The sequence below is a fragment of the Columba livia genome, chromosome 3 (assembly GCF_036013475.1).
Source record: "Columba livia isolate bColLiv1 breed racing homer chromosome 3, bColLiv1.pat.W.v2, whole genome shotgun sequence".
NCBI classification, from domain to species: domain Eukaryota; kingdom Metazoa; phylum Chordata; class Aves; order Columbiformes; family Columbidae; genus Columba; species Columba livia.
The window spans coordinates 36,038,595-36,060,147 of record NC_088604.1 but is presented as its reverse complement, the minus strand read 5'-3'; the positions used below and the strand labels follow the sequence as shown (position 1 = coordinate 36,060,147).

At 39.8% G+C, this 21,553-nt stretch overlaps 1 long non-coding RNA gene across 1 annotated transcript; it reads left to right on the top strand.

The window, feature by feature from the left end:
• Positions 1-6,615: 6,615 nt before the first annotated feature.
• Positions 6,616-17,289, top strand: LOC110361926 (uncharacterized). Its single transcript, XR_002418824.2, has 3 exons — positions 6,616-7,043; positions 8,023-8,313; positions 16,009-17,289. It is a non-coding gene; the product is annotated as an uncharacterized LOC110361926 (long non-coding RNA).
• The last annotated feature ends 4,264 nt before the right edge of the window (positions 17,290-21,553 follow it).

Genomic DNA, 21,553 nt, shown 5'->3' with positions numbered 1-21,553 from the left:
CAATAGAGGAACTCTGCCAGCCCAGGAAAATAAGTATCTTTCAGTTACTTCTAGCAGAAAATTGCCAGTACCAAGTCTGGTTCCTGCATCCTGCCTTTGTACAAACTGATGTGATTTTGGAGAAAAGGGGGTGCCATTTTTTTGAGTGGATGCTGGAGGAACATGTGTAGAGCTTGCTGTGGGAAGCACACCAGCATGTTCCTGTCTCAGGAAGGGTGTCTGGCCATGCCATGTGCAGAAATGGGCAGTTCAGGGGACTGAAGGTCTCTGCTGAGTTGTCTCTTCTTGTGCATCTGACTGCAGGACTGTGATACCAGAAGAGGCTTTCTCACATGCTTTGTGATGCTTCAGAGGAGGTTAGAAATTCTGCTTTGGGTGGCATGGCAGCACATTGTTACAGTCTGAGAAGAAAGAGAGAGGAGAGAGAACTGCAACACGTGAATGAAAAGAGCACTAATACAGCTTTATTGGTTGTCAGCAAGGCTCATTTTTGAGTTTTGTTTGTGCTACAGATGGAGACTGGAGTCAAATTCTATAATGCTTTTGTTTTCTTTTATCCCTGTTTTTTAAACTGTTATTTACCTATTCAGTATTTTTGCATATGAAAAAAATCCCACTTTTCTTGTGATAAAAAAGACAGGAATTGAGCTTTTCAACTTGAAAATGTCAGCAGCTCTCCCAAGGTAAAACTTCATATTCTTACCTTCCATTACTCTGAACAAAGAAAAATGCTGTGTATTAACATTATAGACTGACAACAACACAGTGAACTAAGGATTTCAAAACTCAGCAAGTCTGGAAATTGCTACATTAACCTAATCAAGTCCTGATATAAATGCAGCTCCTTGACATTTAATATACACACACTCTACCATCCAAAAGTCAACTAACAGATCTACAGGTCCAGTGAAATGCACTGAGCATTCTTGTCTGTTACACTAATGGGTTGAATTGACTTTGAATCTTATTTCCTTAGCTTCAGCTTCCAATCATTTGTCTTGATATTGCTTTGTCTGCAGAACTTCAATGTATTTATAATCCCAAAGGATGTAACTGAGTAACTTTCTGAACTACATATACTAGATTCCCTTGATGCTTCTCATCCTTTAGTTATTTTAGCAGCTCTTGTTTGAAACTTTCTAGATTTTTTTTTCATCTTAAAGTTCTCTTTGAAATGTGAATATTTGTGTGCCATGATTAGATCAGGCACTCCACTGAAGTCATAGTAGAACCAAATGTTGAGAAAGTCCCCCTGCTTTTATAATCTGACACATTGACATGCACAAAAAACCTAGTAACCCTTCAACCTAAGCATTCTGAGTGCTTATATTTATCTTATTATCCCTACTTTGTCCATCAACACTGTTTACTTGGGTAATCTCTCATACTGACATATGGCTTTCATTTTCGACTCTATATGTATGATTTTTCATAAATGTATGGAAACGTGTACTAGGTGCTTACACACAGGGTGCCTGTTACATTCAGAGGTCACAGTGGTCTTTTGGAGCACCTCTCACTATGTCTCTGCAGTAAAATTACACCTGTGAAATTTGGTTGGACTTGCTTTCCTGTTCAGGTTTCTGTCTGAGATGGACACATTTCTTACCAAGAATTGCTTCAGGTGTAGAAAATTTCACCATTGAGGAAGGACTGAAAATATTAAAGTTGTTTAGCCTCAAGAAAAGTACAGTAATGGATCTTCGAAAGCAATAGGAATATACTGCCCAGGGGAAAAAGTATCATCACTTCTTGATGTCTGTGGTGAATAAGGAAGAAATAAGCTGGACCATGAAAGATTCTGCTTAAACACCCTAAAAATTGTAATAGCAAGTGTGGTGAAGCCTTGCCATGACTTCCCCTAGGCAATCTTAATCACTGAAGCCTTTTAAGAATAGGCTGGATGAAGGCAAGTGTAACTCATCCCAACTCAGGATATGGTGAACTCAGTACCAATCCAAGCCATTTCTTCAATTTCTCATGCAAATACCCTCCTGCTTAGAGGTTTGAAATCATAGCCAGCATCCTCCTAAAAAGGGAGCACTTTCTGCCACTGCTGACATCTCTATGAAGCAGAGACCTCTGTATAAAGACAGTTATTAAGAGAAGAGGTTCTGCATTAAAGGCTGTTATTAGTGCAATGACCTTTTAGTATTTTTAGTGAGAAATTATTATTAGCAGTTTATATTCATGAAACATACAGCTAAGCACTCAGACTTGCAACTTATTAAGAACACTGGCAATTTTTTCAGGACAAATTATTTTAGAGTAATTGATAACAACCCCAGAGAGCTATCAAATCTTAACAAATCAATGCTTGAAGGAAAACAATTAAAGAACTCATAGCCATCAAAACATAAATCTCATGTGCCATGGCTGAATAACAAGATTTGACGGACTATCAATTTTTGCTGGTCTGAAATGACTTCTCTTTAAGCATAATCAGAAATTATTTTGATTATTTCAGTTTAGTTCAGCAAGTGGCTTCTAACATTGTGGTGGATGCACTCGCCACCCCCCCAGCCAAACCAGCAGCAGTTTGGTCCAAACTCCAGAGGAGGCAAAGGCCTGAGCTGCAGCCAGGCCAAGAACTCCTTCCAGGAGACCCACAGGGAAACAGAACGGCAACTGAACACCAGTAACTTGTGAGCACAGGGAGTCTCGTGCATACTTTTCCTACCGTATGCAATTTGACTACGAGTCAACCATTTCATTCTATAAATACAACAGCCTGGATGAGCCCACTTTGAGCTTTCCCTGCTAAATAAGTGAGCTGTATGGCAATGGTTTTACTACTCACAGGTCAGTGGATGAGCCCAATTCAAGTTCAATGTTGATAATTTAGCTTAAGCAGGTGCACATCAAATCTAATAGATTATTTAGAGATATACGGTTGTATGATTTTCAGTGTACTGTTTGATTCATGTTACTTGGTAGACTAGATTTGCTAAGATGTTAAGCTGTAAGGTCCTGCTCATATTTACCAAAAGCAACTGCAGACTACACTAAATGCCTGCAAGATGAAGTTTAGCTTGCACTTTACTGGGAAATATAGAATAGACTAAGAAAACACCGATTCAAGGCGAATGCAGAGACATTACAGATATCTTCAAAGGCCTATATTGCACTTCGCTGAGAAGAAAGGATTTGTCCAGACAAAACAGCACCTTCAAGGATATGGACCAGAAACAATGTCTACAACTTAACAAAACAAAGGCCCACGTGGAGTCAGAGAAAAATGGTCCAATGGCGAGCAAAGGACCTGGTGCTGAAATTTTGATATTGGACTGAATCTTGGTGTGAATGGTCTGTAAATATATAAAAGTTTGCAGTTTTCTATACTTGTGTGGACCTCTGAACAGGTACCAAGATTGAGCCTGTCCTTCTGCTATTCTACTCCATTAAATTATTTATTTTCCTAAGAATTTTGTCTCCTGAAAGTCTGCTCTGCATATGGTTATCAGGCACCCAAAAGTTTGCCGCTGGAGTTCTAAAATACAGACTCCGGAGAGACCAGTTATCAGGGAGAGAAGAATTCTGACAGTTTGCACCGTGATGGATGTGGCCTCACCTGAAAGTTTGTCTCTGGAGCTCCCGGGCACAGACTCTGGAGCAAACAGTTATCAGGGAGGGAAGACAGATACAGGCACTTGGAGAGAAGGTAAGCAGCATTTGACTTGGCATATTTCCCCCATGCAGTAAACAACAGAGTGAACCCACCACTGATCTCTTTTAAGTCACACTTTTCCTTAAGAAATCTAAAAAAGGTTCTACAGCAAGCAGAACCCTAAATTACTCCCCCGCGACAAATATGCATCTATGTACTTGAAGGGCCCTTCAAAGCAGCTAGAGCTTGGTGTTGTCTCAATGAAAATAACATACTACCACTACTTGGCTTGTGTGAATTTATGTAAAACATTCATTTTTAAAACCCATTATGTCCTTAAAAAAGGGTGACTGTGATTTGGAAATTCTGGTAACTGGAAAGAGAGCCACGTACTTTTATCTTGAAAATCAGAAGGATAAGTGTATCACATAAGTGCCTAGCTCTTCGTGGAGATGTACAATAGCAGTACAAGTGTGCAGGTGTGTATAAAAAAGCAAAGCAGGTTGATGCAAATACCTGATTGCATCTGCTCTATTTTACATCATTTATAGTAACTGCATGGTCTCTTTTGCCCTGATTTTATTCATGTGCTGTCCCTAACGTCCTCAGTTTCTGAACATAAATTATTGGAGACCTTCTTAGAACCTAATTTTGTGTCAAATCATCTACAGAAACAGAAATTAAACCATTCTGTGAAAACTGCTCTGGAGTGCTGAACCCCTTAGTTAGGAACAGTAACTGTGGGTTTCAGGTTAAATTAATCTCTCCTAAGTAAAACAGAGGGTGTGAGTCTGTTTTGGTAAGCTGCAAGATCTTGCAGACTTTAGACTTACAGAACATAATAGTTGACTTTCTAGTGACCTTGCATGAAAAACAAACAACAAAAGAAAACCCTTTGTTTAAAACACAGTGATTGAGTCCCAGTCAAACTGTATTGTGATATTTTTAGTTTAACTAAATTTCTTGTGGTGATGGTTTCCCAAAGGTTTTTGTACTTCTTAGCAGTTATGGTCAGCTCAGTCAAAGTAACCGTAGCCTCGCTGATTTTGTTTCATTTTGTTTTATTTCCTTCCTTTTTGGATGTCATTAATAAGGTGCAAATATGAAGTCTAAGTGAAGGAAATAAATTGTCATTTATTGAGGAAATCAAGAGCAGAGCTGACTAGACACTGAAAAGATGCATTGTTTACATTTGAGATTGCTTGGGCTGGACACTATTGCAAGAGGGAGACAGTATGCAGCATCTGAATTTAGTGCCATAGGCTCAGCTTTTACAATGTGTACAATTAGTATTAGTCTAGCATTATGTGATCAACTGGTGCTTGATCTCAATGATCTCAAGTTGCAGTAAAGAGAGGACTTTTAGCCCTCTTACAATACAGTGGAACATTGTGTTGGTCTATCAACAAGGCAAGTTTTGAATAACAGGAGTAGCTAAACAACATGCACTAAACAGAACAGTTTTGAATAAAAAGCAAAAGCTACTGTAAAAACATCCTCTCCACCTTGAGGAAAGCTCTCTGCCTTCAGACCTCTTGCCCTCTCACCCCATTTGCCTCCAGTACATTGCATCTTTTTACTAAGAGAATCTCCTGTGTCTGCGTTTTGTAGACCTGTTTTTGTGCTGGTTTTGTTTGTTTGTTTGTTTTCTTTATTGTGAGAGTTATACCCATTCCCAAATCTGGAAAGATTTACTTATTTCCTGGTTTATCACAGAATCACAGAATCACAGAATCGACTGGGTTGGAAAAGACCTCAGAGATCATCGAGTCCAACCCTTGGTCCAACTCTAGTCCGTTTACTAGATCATGGCACCAAGTGCCATGTCCAATCTCAGTTTAAAAACCTCTAGGGACGGCGAGTCCACTACCTCCCTGGGCAGGCCATTCCAATGCCTGATCACTCTCTCTGTAAAGAATTTCTTTCTAATATCCAGCCTAAATTTCCCCTGGTAGAGTTTAAGCCCATGCCCCCTTGTCCTATTGCTAACTGCCTGGGAGAAGAGACCAATCCCCACCTGGCTATAACTTCCCTTCAGGTAGTTATAGAGAGTGATGAGGTCACCTCTAAGCCTCCTCTTCTCTAGACTAAACAACCCCAGCTCCCTCAGCCTCTCCTCATATCCAGTGAAGATATTTATGAAGAGCAGTTACAAGATGTGTTTTCCCATGGTGCTCCATCACATACTTCGTGCCTCCTGTTCCCATGAGGAGATTTAGCAGACCTCTGAATCAGGAGCCTCTGCCAATGTGTCTTGGCTGTGAATTTGGAGGTAAACCACTGCATGAGGTGAAGAAGAAACTGGGGCTGGGGCCGAATTAGGGATCCTGTGAAGGGTCTGAGTCTCTTTGTGCCAACACCCCTGACACATACCAGTAGAACTGAGAAATCAGAATTTTCTTTTAAAGGGCCCCTTTCTCTTAAGCAAGGTTGCCCTGAAAGTGTAATGATTAAGCAGGGACTTTGTCACACCAGCAAGTATATCACACTTGCTCCTCACCCTCCCAGTTCACAGTGCCGTAGGACTTTTCTGCTGTTCATGACTACACAGCATGTTTCTTGAAGCTACACCACTTGCTGACACAGGGAAGTAATGTGAAAAACAAGAAGGCTAAGGCTAGACATTTCAGAAATGCCAAAGGTGAAAATCCCTGCCATAACACGGCTGCTTTTTATGGCAATTTAGCAAGCGGAAATGAGAATGAGAGCCAAAAAGCCTTTAACAAGTTAGGTCTCTGCAGACCATGAACAAGCAGTGTGTTCTTGGTCTGGAAACTGGAATAGAAACTGGCTCAGAAACATGAGCCCAGAGCAAAAGCTTGTTGCTCTGCTTTCCCTCATCATTCCTTCCTACCATACACACTTACGCACACACCTCAAAAATCACTGCTGTAGCTAATGCCTCACTATTGGTAAAAGGTGCAGACTTAATTCATATCCATACCCTTTAAATCAGAAAGGGAAAGATGCTAGACAGTCTCGTGGTTAAGATGTGGGTAGCCATACAAGCCTTACACAGAGCTAAGACTCTGTGTACTGATGTCAGAGACTGCTGGAAGGAAAGCTAGCATACTTTTGATCATTGCGGATGAACATGGTCTGAATACATTTTGCATCTATTTCTGTTTTAACCTTACCGTGAACATCACCTCTGGAATTTAAACCCGTCACAGTTGCTTGCAATCTGAGTTACTACTCTATTCTTTCCTTTTTCTTCCTGCTATGTTTTTTCCCCGTCTCCTTCCTATGTGATGACTTTTCTCTTATGTTTTCTTGTCATCTCATCATTGCATGAGATGCTTCTTCCCTGTTTTGTTTTTAGAAATGTGTTTTGCAGACAAAATATTGTGTAATTCTCAAAGGTCCCTCCTGGCTTCCCCCGTGCTGTTTCTCTGCTTGTTGTGTCTCACATCTCGCATCACCAGTCTCTCAGCAGGTATGTTTAAGATCTTCATGTTTATTTGATATAACCGAAGTGTTTTTAATAAGTCTGAGGCAGTCATTTAGAACAATTGAAGATTACAGCTGTTTTGTGGTGTGTACCGAGAATGATGGTAGTTGTTCTGGAAAACAGCTTTAATCTCTGCAGAGTGCCTAAGGGTATTATTTCACTAAATGTACACCTACTCCAGAAATGTCAGGGTGTAGGATGGCAGCTGGAAGCCGTAGCACATTATGACTCTCTCCCTGCTCAGCTACTCTCTGACTGGCGTATAGGTGGGGATTTGCAGCCACTTATCTTACCACGAAGAGCATATGGAGCAGTTTGAATGTCTGGGGGAGGAATGCTCTTGCTTAGTTTTTATTGCCAAATGGAGTGAAAACATCTTCTGATTATGTTTATGCCAGTTCATCCACAGCTGGGAACTCAAGGTGAACAGCAGCCTCTCTACCTCTGCTGATGGCTGCATTTCTCAGAAGCATGGAGTGGGCAGGGAATGTCCCAGGAAAGGACAGACTTGTCTTTGGTACATCCCTGGCATGATGTCCCTAGTGCCATCATCACGAGCTCTGGACAGGAGCGGCCAAGTTTAAGTCTGAAGATAAAGCAAAATTTCTGGAATGTTGCATATCAAGTGTTGACTTAAACCAAAGAAAACTGCAAATAAAAAAAAAAACAAAAACAGAATAAGAAAATAACACACAGAGAAGGGCCAGGTTTGAAGTTCTGGTTGGTTCCCCTGGGCTGCTGAGAATGACATGTGCAGCTCTGAGTTTATCTGTGACCTCTACCACATAAGGATCTGTTTGCTGGTTTCCAGTCCAACTATCATATTTACAGCAAGAAGGTAATATCATGTCAGTCGTTTGCGGGTTTTTGTTAAAATGTGCATTTCTGAAAAAAATGATACTGAGTCATTCCCACCTACGACTGTCGTGTTCATAAACTGTACTTTTTTATTTCTTAACCAAAGGTTGTTTTCAGTGCCTTATCAATTGGCTGATGAAAAACTAATGTTCAAGCAAGCTGTGCAGCATAACTTTTTTTCTTCGCTACAATATTCCATGTAAATGAGTACTGAAACAACATTGCCTTCTATGGAGTCAGATTAATGTTACTGAAGCTCATGCAATAGCAAGCCATCAAGCTCTCTGCACGAAATTACTATTGGATTCCTACTGCTTGAAGAAAAAAGCCAGAAGAAGAGCTTCACAATTTATGGGACCGAATTTGTCCTCCCACACGGAAAGACTTGATTAATGTGGTAACTATGATTTGAGAACATTTCTTCCTTATGGATATCAGCCTTGCTTTAATGTGAAAGGTAAGAACACCTCAGGATATGTATTAGCAACCAGCATCTCACTTAATTACCCATCCAAATGGAAATATTTAGAGATAATCCCCATTTTGTAATTAGAGTTATTAATCTGTTGTTCTACTTTTCCTGCACAACACACAGCTCCTAGATTACTTTAAACTTCCTTCTTAGATCTCTGTCACATAGTTTAAGAAACTCTTTTATTTCCTTATCATATTTGGCACTGTGTGGGGAAGGCCCTGTGTGTACATGAAATGGGTGTTTTGCAGTTGTGTGAAAGTGTGCAATGATAAATTATAGATCGACACTACTGTTGGTAATTCTCACAGTATGAGTGCTGAAGGAAAAAATAATCTTTCCATATAAATAAAAACTAGTAGAGCCTGGGGAAAGGTGTGAAATTGGCAGACATGTCTCAATGACATCTGCTGATCTCCTTTCCAGGTTGATTATAGTGTTCAACACTCGGTAGTGTTACATGGAACTGGACGTATCTTGACATTCTTCTTTTTTCATCAAAGATATCTTGATGTTTTTCTTCCCCCATCAAAGATGTCTTAAATCTGGTAGTTCAAGTTCTTTTTCATAAGGCTGTATTTCTCTTATGTCTCATATTCAGATGCCACCAAATAACAGTTATTTGTATCCATTTAAGAGGCCTTATTTACTCAGTATGTTAAGTAAAACACACTGTGAAATGGGTATAATGCTTCACAATCAATAATGACTTTACTGTCATTTCAAAGTTTTGCCATTATTTGCAGAAGAACTCACTTTATTCTACATTATTCACTAGCTCATATCAGTGATGACTGATTCAACATGACGAGACGACAGCCCATGCTTTGCTCCCTACCAGCCAGCTCTGCTGCTCAAGAATACTAATAACAGCCCTGGGAAGTGACTTGTGGAAGAGAGGCTTGTGTACAGCCTGAGTTGCTGCAGGCATCTCTGAAGTTATCATTTTTATGATAATGCTTAGGAAGTGACGAATTTCTGATGTGAAGGATATTTTGCAGGGCATTGCTACTAAAATGTGCTATGAGGCATTTGTGAATCTTTTGATTGCTTTAGGGCCAGATCTAATATTGTGAATCACTAACTCGAGTGCAGAATGTTCTAATGGCATATTAACATTAATGGAAAAAATACTGGGAGATCTGAAGACAGCCTGAGCGCACCAGTAACTCTTCTACTTATAATTTTGATGAAGTAATGGCCAAAGGGTCATTGAAAGAGTTAGTGCCAATGAGACTCTTTCAAGGAGTAAATGGTTTGATTTATTGGACTCTTTCTATAATTTGATTTTTTTTTAAGTAAGTAGACCTAATTTATTCACACTTATTAGTTTAAATTTGTTCTCATTTTGATCTGAATGTGTCTATATTCTTCTAACATGTTTAGTAAGCCTTTGCAGTGAAATAGAGTACATTTTAAAACCCCTATCCTTTGCATTAGAAGACTATTTAAACACAATTACTGGAGGTATTACAAGAAATTTGTTACAGAAGGTATTCTGCCTCTCACCTGAGAACCCAAATCTGGAAGACCAACTGTTTTTATCCTTAAATCAGATCATGCTGCCATTTAATAAAACTGTGGTAAACAGGGTCTTCTAGAGTTTACAGCTCAGTTGTCTTAACTAATCAGTATATTTCTTCTCATTTATGTGAATTGTCTTATGATCATGATGTTTTCAAGATTATTTCAGTATTCTGCACATAGTATCTTTTAAAACTTTTACCTAGATTTGTGTCTATTTTAAAAAAATCTCTGCAATAAATAGGGATTTCTTTAAAATGTTTTTCAACCAGCTACTCTTACTGTCAGCATCTAAGACCTAAAACCTATCTACCTAATACATGAACATCCCTGTCTACCTAAAGATAGGCAAATCTTCTGAAAACTTGAATACACAGCAGTCAGGACCTTCTTGTTGATGCTTGGAGAACTTCATCCATCATGCCAAAAATGTCTCATGGTAACAAAAAAACACGTGAGTCACTACAAGTTACTGGATAGGACAAGACTTGGTTTGTCACCAAGGCTGCTGCCTGAATAGACTTAGTGAAATTGTGAATCTATTAGAGGCCATAATTTTTGGAGAATCAGGTTTTCTCTGGAGTGTTCAAAGTTTATAATTTCAGAAATGCTTGTGAGCGTTCATTTAGGTAGACACACCTATCCCTGCTGTTGCATCCATCTTCACCTAGGTGTGTATTTTTAAAACGTAAGTCAAACAAATTAGAGGCTAGAAATCCAGCTCAGAGTTCACATCTGCATGAAAGACTTCATTCAGCCCATAAAAGAATCACACACCATTTTGGTTTCATCATCTGTTCCACCTTTCCCACTTCTGGTGGTAGCTGTTGTCTTTGGTGCCCTTGAGTCTGGGACATCAGGAAATTACATAAATATGACACATTTCCTATTGAGATGTACTTGTTTATTATTATTTTCCTGAAGAACCATACTAATTGTCTATTGAATAGCCACCAATCATATCTGGCTAATATTCATTGACTTTTAATCAAGAAAGGTAATACTCATGCAGCAAAAAAGAGAGCAATTCCTGGTCCTCTGTGTTAATCCTCACTACTGCTAGAGACTAACAATAATTTTATTTGTTTCTTGGGATTTTGAACTTTAAAAAATGAGTAACGTAAAACTTTGTGAAGATATATGAGAAGAACTAAATATACTTAGTATTTTATTGCTTGTTGGGATTAAATATCTAAGATTATAACATGGGAAAATGCTCTATGAAGAGCCTATTTTCAAATAAAAAAAATCTGTTTAAAAACAGTACAGGCATTTGTTCATAAGAGAAGTTTTAATGGCCTCAGAATCTCATTAGAAAAGCCTTGTCTCTAACCAGAATGCTGAACTCATCTAGTGTAAACATAGTTCATGATGACAAAATAACAATTTTCCTGGCAGAACTTCATGGAATTGCAGTTATGTATTGCTTAGTGTATACTTGAAGTACTTTCCCCCTCATGATATAACTGAAAAGCCATTATGGTTTTGTCACTTAAAAAAGAAATAGATCATTCCACCCACATCTTGCAGCAGAAAACTGGTAAAAAGTTCTAGCACAGACCTAGGATGATACAGTTAAAGGAAAACAGATCCACAGAATAAAGGCAGATAAATTGGTAATAAAAATAATCTTTTCCCTGTATGAGCCACAAAAACCCCCTCTTTGTACAGTTTTCAAACATACATGCAAGAAAAAAGTTATATCTAGACTAGTTTGATCTATAGGTAATTATTTTAAAGTACTAACAAAGATGTGAGTGTTTTTATTGGAAGATATTTAGGACAGCCATTACTTGATTGGGATTAGTGGACCAGAGAAAGCTTTTCAGCATGCAACAGGCAGGAACAAACTGAGGTCACTAAGGAATCTTTGTATTACCCATAAACCAAAGCATAATGAGGTGAAATGTGTGTCTCTATGTTTATTCACCACTGTCGTAAGGTTCAAAGAAAGGCCCAAATGATGTTTTCTCTGGTCGACGAGGTAGCTTTATTGTCCTCCATTGGAAAGTTCATGTTGGTCCAGGAAGTAGGATTTGGACTTCGTTTTGTTAGAAAAACATGTTTTATTGCATTCTGAGTAATTTCCGTTGGCGAAAATTATGCTTTTGAAAGAAGGGTAAATAATGCTTTGTGGAGCTTCAGCACCTCTCAAGGGAAACCTATCTCTCTTCATTAACTTATGAAAACATAAAAATAAGAAATGTAGCTGTTGTTTATGCATGGATCGTTTTCGTAAGTAGTATTGCACTTCAAACCACATCTTGGTGCTTCAGTCACTGAAGTGTGGTGGTTTATCAACACAAATCAAACAGGACAAGCCAATAGTTGTTAAGAGATGCAGCTGGCATCCATACTCACATGGTGGATGCTCATGGTGGATGCTCCAGTGGACAAATTTGTTGTGATGCTTAAGTCTATGCCTTCTGCACAATAGGGATCTTGTCTTTTTTTTGCTTGTCCAGAGATGAACAGGTATGTGTTGAGTTGTATATGCATGTATGTGTATTTTAAAATAAATGGAGTGAACAAGGAACATCAGTTTTGAAGCTTTGTTTTCTGTGGCTACTCAACCAGTCTCTGGAATGCAGTTTAAGCTGGGTATCTGTAGGGATGTCCCTGAATACAAAATATGGGCTACCAGGACATGGGCCCTTCTGCTGTCTGTTCATAAGGCTGCAGTCAAGCCAGCTGCGTGTATTTTGCACACTAAAGGCTAGTTGGCTTGGAGAATTGTGATTAATTAGCAAAAGCACCATTACTTTTTTTTTGAGACTGTTGAGTCTTAAGATAGGGGAGTGCCTTGCACAGCAAGAATGCCTAACCTCACTATTAATAGATTCTGAAAGCTGATTTATGACACAAACAAATCACTATGCTGTAAGTGAGAGAAGTACAACAAAAATGGTCACTAAGAAGTCACATGCTGAAGGGTCTCTGTTGGGCTTGATGGACCTCGTTTGCTCCCTCGTGGTTCCTATTATGCTGTGTGACACTGTAGAAAAGTGCTCTGCTCTCTACCTGTTAAAATGGGTGTAGCACCTAAAGTGTTTGTCAGTTATCAGCAGGTAGGTGATGGGCAGGGAGACAGATGGCACTATCATATGCATTCTAGGAGATCTACCCTCTGCTAGGGCACTGGCACAGTAAGTTAACAGTGAACTGTCCCGTCCCAACAGATAGGATGAGGGATGAGTTAACTCTGAACGTGACACATGTCCTGATTCAACAGATGAGATCAGGTGTGAGTTAACGCTGGATATTTCTGCATGGTGAAGCGAGGTGAATGGCAGACAATCACTTCGGGGGTCCAATTAAATTATGAATTTACTAAAAGCATGTGGTAGAATTCAAATTACAGTGCCTAGTGACCTGGCAAAAGTATGTTTTAATATCACAAAACTTATCAATACATTGACAGCAAAAGCAATTCTAAAAATGGTGGATTGGCAAAAATTAGTAACTATGACGCAAAACTTTACAAGACTTTAGAAGAAGAACTTACAGTGATACTACTTTTATATGTTTAAGGAAAAGGAAGAGAAGAGAAGGAAAACTAAGATATCAGAAAGAGAGAGAGAGAGAGTAAGATATTACCACTCCACAGGTACATCGGTCCTGTGACGACCTCTGGAGGGTGGAAATGCATTGAAGATTTACGCACTGCCAACTCATATCATGCGAGAGGTCGTTTTATAACCCAGTTCATTTACATGCGAGATAGGAGAGGGCGGTTTGTCTCCTCCCTCTGTTCACTCTTCATGCTAATCAGGAAGACTCTTCTGGAAATGGGTCTGGGGTCTTCAAACTAAGGCAAAGTTTACAGTACTGACCAGAAGTGAGTTGACTTGCCCAATTAGGCCATGAGACCTTTCACAGCAATACTATTAATTGCCTTTATCTTCTGCCTCCATGGCCATCTATCTTTTCCACCCAAAGTATCAGTCACAAAATCTTGGGAAAGATGAGATGCCTGCCTCCACAGCCATCTATCTTTTCTTCCCAAAATAACAAAAACCAGACGTTTAAGGCATAACATGGTCCTTTGTTCCACTAAGGATGAGGGGAGCACTTTAAAAAGGTTGTCACATGAGCATCTGAGCTGCTCTAAGTATTCATAAGTCCATGGGAGACATAAGGTAATATAGTACCTAAAGAAAGAGGTTTTTAATGTAACTTGCACAACTTTCTGCAGGACTACCAAAAAATCCATGCTCATGCAATAACCTAAATTGTGTGTCTCAGCTGCACTATTTAATTGGGGAAAAAACAACCAACCAACCAACCAAGCAAAAACCCCCAAAATATAAGTAATGAAACAAAAACCTGTGCCCAGTATTACTGGGACAGCAGTACAAAGGACACCATCCCAAGTCTACAGGCACTGCCAGGCACAAGTCTTGCATCCTTACAGCACTGACTTCAGTGGGAATTTTGGTGATTGCAACACATCAAGATTTCACTGTTCTTGCTCTGACCCACACCCACATGCAAGTTAAATAAACACTCAAATGCACCCATTAACTTCAACAGCTCTGTCCGTGTGTAACCTGAGGTATGTGCTGAGCTGGGACTGCCTCTCCTGAGTCTTCCTATAGCAGCCACTGTGCAGCACTGCTTTCTACCAAGCTGCATAGAGTCTTCTTGTTTGCAGGCTCCTGAATTCCAGTGCAGGTGTTCAAATGGATATTCAGATGCAATAATTTCATCTGGGCCCAAAACGACCTATTATGCCAGTGGTATGAACGATCCCACAATTCACTCTTTTTGGGATTGAGTTTACTGGGGCGGACTCTGAAGACAGTCTTATTGTCATGAAAGCTGTCCTAGTTTAAACTGGTTTGAAAAGTTTGTTTAGTTAAATGTATTCTATCCCTTGCATGGGTACTGCAAACAAAATGAAGAGCTTTCATGGCAGATTTTGTACTATAATCAAACTAGTTTTTGAACTCAAGGAAACAAGACAGTCTGGTCTATAGGTTGGGGAACTATCCTGAGACCTGACAACATTAAATTTAATTCCCTGCTCTACTCTCAAGTTTCCTATAGCAATTTGAGCTATGCTTCAAACCTGACTGTTTAATTTTTGCCCAAGCTTGAGGATGGAACTGCTGTGGCTACTCTAGAAGTCAGAGCAAGCTTCATTTACCTTCAACATTGTTGGTGCTTATGCTTATTTTGCAGAATGGGGATAGCAGCACTTCCTACCTCACAGAGGTCTTGTAAAGAGACATATATTACCAGCAACATGCAGTCCAGATATTGCAAAACCAATCACCATGTAAGTTTTGAGGACAGTTAAATTTGTGCTTTTAGCTCAGATGGACCAAATGACTGTGTGGTAAAACAAGCTTTGAGTTAATGAGAAGGCCTGGTGGACTATTAAGCATTGCCCTTTTTTCCCAGCAATCCCTTTCAGGGACAAATCTGGCCAGTGTTTGTCAACAGTTTTGTCTTTCACCTCTTACTCTTTTGAGCTGTTGCAGTCATCTACCCATGCATGGGTCAGGCCATGAATTGTTTGAGCATAATGGTGGGCTTACGGAAAATTCAAGAATCAGAATAAAGTTCAAGTGAGGTTTTGGTTGTAAACCTGTTTGTTGGGCATCATTAACAAAGAGCAAACCAAGAGCAGAATCTCTACCAGCCTGTAATTGCTAATGGCCCACATAAAATCTAAATGATATTAGAAAATTTGAAGAAGAAGAAATGCGGGGGAAAGGATTAAGTGTGGGCAAATTAAAGGAGCCAGGATGTTGGTCTTCTTCATAAGAGAAAAGTCTGATTTTGTTTCCAGCTTGCTTTATGAATTTTTTTGTGAAGTCATTCTATTGTGTATTCAGTACCTTAAAAAAAAAAAAAAAATCAGCAAAGCTCCGCTATGGTCATTACCACTAGCTCTTATTTTTTTGTGTCCAGAAAAGGAAGTATGTCAAACATTGTTTAATCAAAGGAAAAAATAATCTGTAGTCTTTCATATTGTCTCACTCTGTACATACTGAAAATAGGAAAAGAGGCCGTGTTTTCTATGGAATAAAGAGATGTTGTATGTGTTGGCAAAGAAAATCCCTAATGATCCTCTTTGTTCTGCTTTAGGATCCTGTTTCTGAGGCGACCTCCAGAGAGATTTCTTGGAACTTGATGGGCTCTTGGACCTAAACAAACTGATGACTGGAGATTTCCAGCCCACCACTTGGATGAGAATGTATAGGTCTGCATGTCAAGCAAAGGACTTGCCTCTTATCTGTTATGATAGAGAGGATTTATTGCCTTGGAAAAAGGAGTTGCTCGCTATCCAATTCTCTTGAAATAGTGGCATTCCTATGCTCGCCTGTTGGCACCAACGAAGTGAATGCCAGGAAGCTCATAATGTTCTTAGAGGCACAAGGCTTTTGCTGTGAATTTCCTGTAGAAATTATTTAAACAAAAATCCCTGTGATTTACTGGTCTGAGAATTTAACATTGTATAGCAGGTTGACTATCTTCAAATAGGTGATTAAAGAAAAGCCTTTGCTGTTTCTAAGGTTTGTTTGTCTGTTTATCATTCCTATGAAACTAGGGCTCCTGTGTAACTATGAATGTTACAAAAACTGACTGATTTCAGAACATCTTTCCAGCTGTTTACTTTAAAATATGGTTCTGCATCTTGAAGGCTCAGTATCCAGCTTGTAAAATTATATGAATTTTGATAAAACATATATGCCATTGCTCCATGCACTGCACTTCCATCAAATCAATAAGAGAAATTAAAAATCTTGGGATGGGATATTGCCAAGGTTGCGGTCCCAAGATATACAATAAACTGTAAGTTTTTTGTATAACCGTAGAAATGCCTTTTTCTTCCAGTTTCCCAGCCATATGAATCTTTGTGCTTGTCAGAATGTTGCATTCAACATAAATAAATCAAGAAATGTCTACTATGGAAAGTTGAAGTAACGGTGATGTATTTTTTTTATGATGTACATTTTTTCTTTAAGGACCAAATATACTTTCTAAAGAGGCTTTTAGCACTTCATCTTTCCCACACTCTTTATTCCTTACTTTGCTCCGGGGATACTGGAAGGAAAAAAAAATGAACTGTAAAATGCATTTTCACTTACTGCAGTTCATTGTTTAGTGAAGTTATAATGCTATGTGTTCCAGTTTTGGAAGCTCTTTATGGCTGTGTTTAATTCTGAGCATATATGTAGCCTCATATTTCTGTGTTGCAATGCGCGTAGATATCTTGCTGAATTACACTCAGAATACTCAGAAATAAACCCTTGAATATATGTAATCCACTCCTACACCTTCTCCCTTCCCAAAACTTAGTCCATTTATCTCGGTGTGTATTTTGAGCAATCTTGATCAAACTGTGTAAATATATGAGAAATGCAAAATGACAGTAACTTCCAGTCTCCCAATTATCAATGATCTGGATCAGGGGATTGAGTGCACCCTTCATAAATTTGCAGATGACATCAAGTTGGGTGGGAGTGTTGATCTGCTTGAGAGTAGGAAGGCTCGACAGAGGGAACTGGACCAGCTGGATCACTGGGCTGTAAGCGAATAGTACGAGAAATATTGCATCACCCTCAGGAGTCTGACTTCACTTTAGATTTTATTTACTGGTAACGCACAGATACGTGGCTGTGCTGTTTTCAGAGCAAATTACTACTCTTCCCCAACAGAGAAATCATGATATTTCCTTTGGTTGTGTTGTGTCATTGAGGGGGATTCCAGGTATAATAAAAAGAGCAGAGGAAATCTGAGTTTCACGAGTTAAAAAGTACATTTCAGAGGGCATCAGCTGTGAGCTACCCTGCAGTCACCAGGGAGAGAAGAGTCTTCTTGGTAGGTAGAAAGGGAAAAGACAGCCAGCAACAGCAGAAGAAAAAGAGGGAGATGTTTCTAGTAGTATTACAGTACAAATTCTTCACCCCTCTATCCTACCAGGATGTTATTTTAATCACTTGTTGAGAAATATCACATTCCCATAGGCCCTGTGTCAGTGTCATCCTTGTACCTTGTTGTTTCCTTGTAGCTACTTCCTCGGTTTCTCCAAACAGTTGTTGCTTGCCCCTCAATTTTGTAGATGAGAAAACTGCAATCTGAACATTTGTGGGACATTAAATCTCATCCTAGAGGAAGCTGAAGGACCTGTCGAAGTGCAGACTTTGGGGAGTTTGGAAGAGATCAGTGCCACCAATGCCCCCATCCTTGCATCTGGGCAGGGAGGTCATTACATAGAGACTGCTTTGATGGCCCTGAGGGATGAGATGTGCCACAGAGGAAGTACGGGGCTTTCCCAGTGTGTCTCTGGAGAAAATTCTTTGTCAACACCAAGTACAGACTTGGAAAAAGTCCTGAACATGGAAGCCAGCCCTATTAGCTAAGTGTCCCCAGAGTCAATGACTGGCACCTCTGCTGTCCTTTGAGCTGCTTTTCCATGCTGGGGTGGAGAGATGCTTCCTTCTTGCTTGCTCCCTCCCCAGCAAGTGCACACTCCTGGGCATTCAGGTCATGGGCTGAAGTAGTGTAACTTGAACTCTCTTTGTACCTGTTTGTTCAGAGCTGCAAACATACTGAGTTCAGGGCTTTCCTATTCTCTGACTTACTTGGAAATGCCAAGGAGGATGCAAATTTGCAGATTGTCTTGCTAGAGGGTCAGCCTAGCCTGACCCTAGCTACATGCAAATTATTTGCTTTGCATCATACATATAACCTTATTAAAAGAGAACCATAGGCATTGGGCTACAACTTCTTTTCTCAACTTTTGCTCCCTCTGGCAGAGACCAGGGATAGATACAGTGAGAGGGTTGGTGTATTCTCATCCATAGGACATAAAGTGGCTCAGGAGGAGCCTGAGGAAAAGAAGGATTGTAGCTCTATAAGGAGTGGGGTTTTTCTTTGTCTGCTCATGGTGACCTCTTCATTCCTCTACTGTTCTACAGGCAACACCGCAATGACAGACCTGACAACTTACAGTCCCACCAGTCTGGGTAGATGAAATCCAGAGAGCTGTATATTTGATCTGCTTTATTTCTGCTGCTTTGAGTGTTGTGTAGCAATTTCTCAGTCAGACAGTAAAACACTAGGAACTGAAAAACATCGTTTATTTGCAGGAGAGAAAATTGCTCCTCATACTCCTAATGTTACCACAAGATCCTCTTCCAAAGTTTTATTTTGTTATTGCATGCAAGAGTTGGAGATCCACTGACTGTAGGTAAGTTTATTATAAGATGGCCTTATAGCTGTACCTCTGCTCTTCCACAGTATAGCCCTAAATACAGTTCTAATACAGACATATATTTTAAGATATTAATATATACATATTTAGTCTAATATAATTCCTCAGTTTCACCAGTTTGCTGTAAGAAACAGTAGATCTTTCCTCTTTTTCTCTGCATTCCTGTTGGTCTACTGTACCTAACTGCATTCCTCCTTCCTTTCATGAGGATGGAACCAGGCTCTTCTCAGTGCCAACCAATGATAGGACAAGGGCCAGTGGGTACAAACTGGAACACAGGAGGTTCCACTTAAATGTGAGAAGAAGCTTCTTCACAGTGGGGGTAACAGAACACTGGAACAGGCTGCCCAGCGGGGTTGTGGAGCCTCCTTCTCTGGAGACATTCAAAACCCGCCTGGACACATTCCTGTGTAACCTCATCTAGGTGTTCCTGCTCTGGCAGGGGGATTGGACTAGATGATCTTTCAAGGTCTCTTCCAATCCCTAACATTCTGTGATTCTGTGTAATGTATATCATGTTAGGAATGAGCTTCCTTGCAAGTATTGAAGACCTTGTCAATGTCATTTGTCATCTTCAAGGAAGTGCAGCTCAGCCCTGTGCATCCCAGCAGGATTTGAAAAGAAAATATACTTCAAGCGAAAGGTCAAGAAGGAGCAGCTGCAGCAGGCTGATAGCCAGCTGCGATAAGAGATCAAACACAGCTGAAAAAATGCAAACATCCAAACAATATGGAAGCAGCAGGTCATGGTAAATCATATACAGTAGTAGAGACTCCTTCTGTCCTGAAACTTTACTTGGTCTTGATGCTAGTCTTTAATTCTTTTCCCAAAATTGTCAAGTTTAAGGTCTGTCATTTTCTATAACAATGATATACTTTTCAGAGCTGTTTGCAAAAGAATAGAAAGGTAAAATTACTGTGCCAGCAGGGAGCTCTAGAATCACATGAAGGAAAAATCAAACCAACAACTAAAGAACCTCCAAACTGATCACTCAATTTAAAAAGCAGCTGTGAATTGTGCCAGAGTTTAGCGTAAAGCTGTAAATCTCAAATATACCTTGAAAACTCTTTGCTTACTCTGCTTGGAACATGGCCACTGAATTTGAATTTGAAAGCTTTCCAAAGCAGTTTGCAAAAAGTCACGATATGGAATGGCAGCATTTATAAAGTGCCATGGAACTGGAAACTCCAACGCTATTTTGTCTTCACAATGCTTGTCTTTCGTTTTTATTCCCACAGAAATACTAAAAGCCTACAATTCAAAACAGAACATATTGTTGTAACATAATGTATATAATTTCTAGATGTATGCTTTCTGTGTTTTTCCTCAAATATCTCAAACAGCTGGTTAAAGATGCTGGCCAGCAAGCTTAGACTTGTGGATGTAGCTGCACTGTTCATGGTTGCACAATTTCTTAGAAGTGAGAGCTCAAGCTTAATCTACATCCCCAAAGGGCCTCTTGGGTAAATGCACCTCTTAGACATGTTTTTTTTTCTTTATGGGGCGTGTGCTATTTATTCTTGGAATTTTTAAGGTGTAAACACACCATTTTGTTTAATAATCTCATTCGACATTAACACAGCTTCTGAGTGAATGAACTAGAGCCTCAGCCAAAGCAAAGATGAAACCTGGAGCCTCCTGAAGGGCAGACAGCAGCACAGTTTAACACCTAATGATGAGAAGTGAGGAGTGCTATAGTTGGTCTTCATAAGGCTTTTGTCCCATATTTTTCTGCTGATGTCTATATCAGCAGGTGAGGGGAGGGCTGGGGCACAGGTTAGAGCACTGTCTTTTGATCATTTAGTTGCTATCATGCTCCTAGGCATGGTTTTGGTCAAAGACAACTAGCATGTGCCTGGGTAGTGCTTTAACATGGTCTAGGCACAGCATGGCTCAGGATTATTTCTAATAAACAGTTTGGACAAGTGTACACTTCCGTGGGAGAAAAGAGAGGCAGATGGGGTGTGGGAGAGGGATGCAAACCATGGTATAAAATCCAAGCCATAAAATGCAGTTCTGCTCTATTTGCTCGTGTGGTTGCATCCTTTGATCACCAGGTTTACGTAAAAGCATCTTGTTGGCTTTACTGAGGAAGAGGTCAGACTCTACATTGCATATTTGCTTAAGGAGGCTGCATCAGGCAACTCTCTGTTATCTACCACCGTGCCCCTTCACTTTTTTCTAATGTTTTCTAGAGCTGTATTTTCTTTCCATGACCTCCTTCCCTTGAATTGCTGCACAGCATTTGCTTTCTTGTCCTTGGCTGTATCTGCATCACTAAACAGAAATAAGATGGTTTACAAAATTTTCAAGGACTTTCAAAGAGACGTTGTACCAGCAACATGAGCTGCTCCATTTCTCAACACCAGTTTCTCCAGCAGCAAACTGTTAACATTACTGAGAGGTATTGGC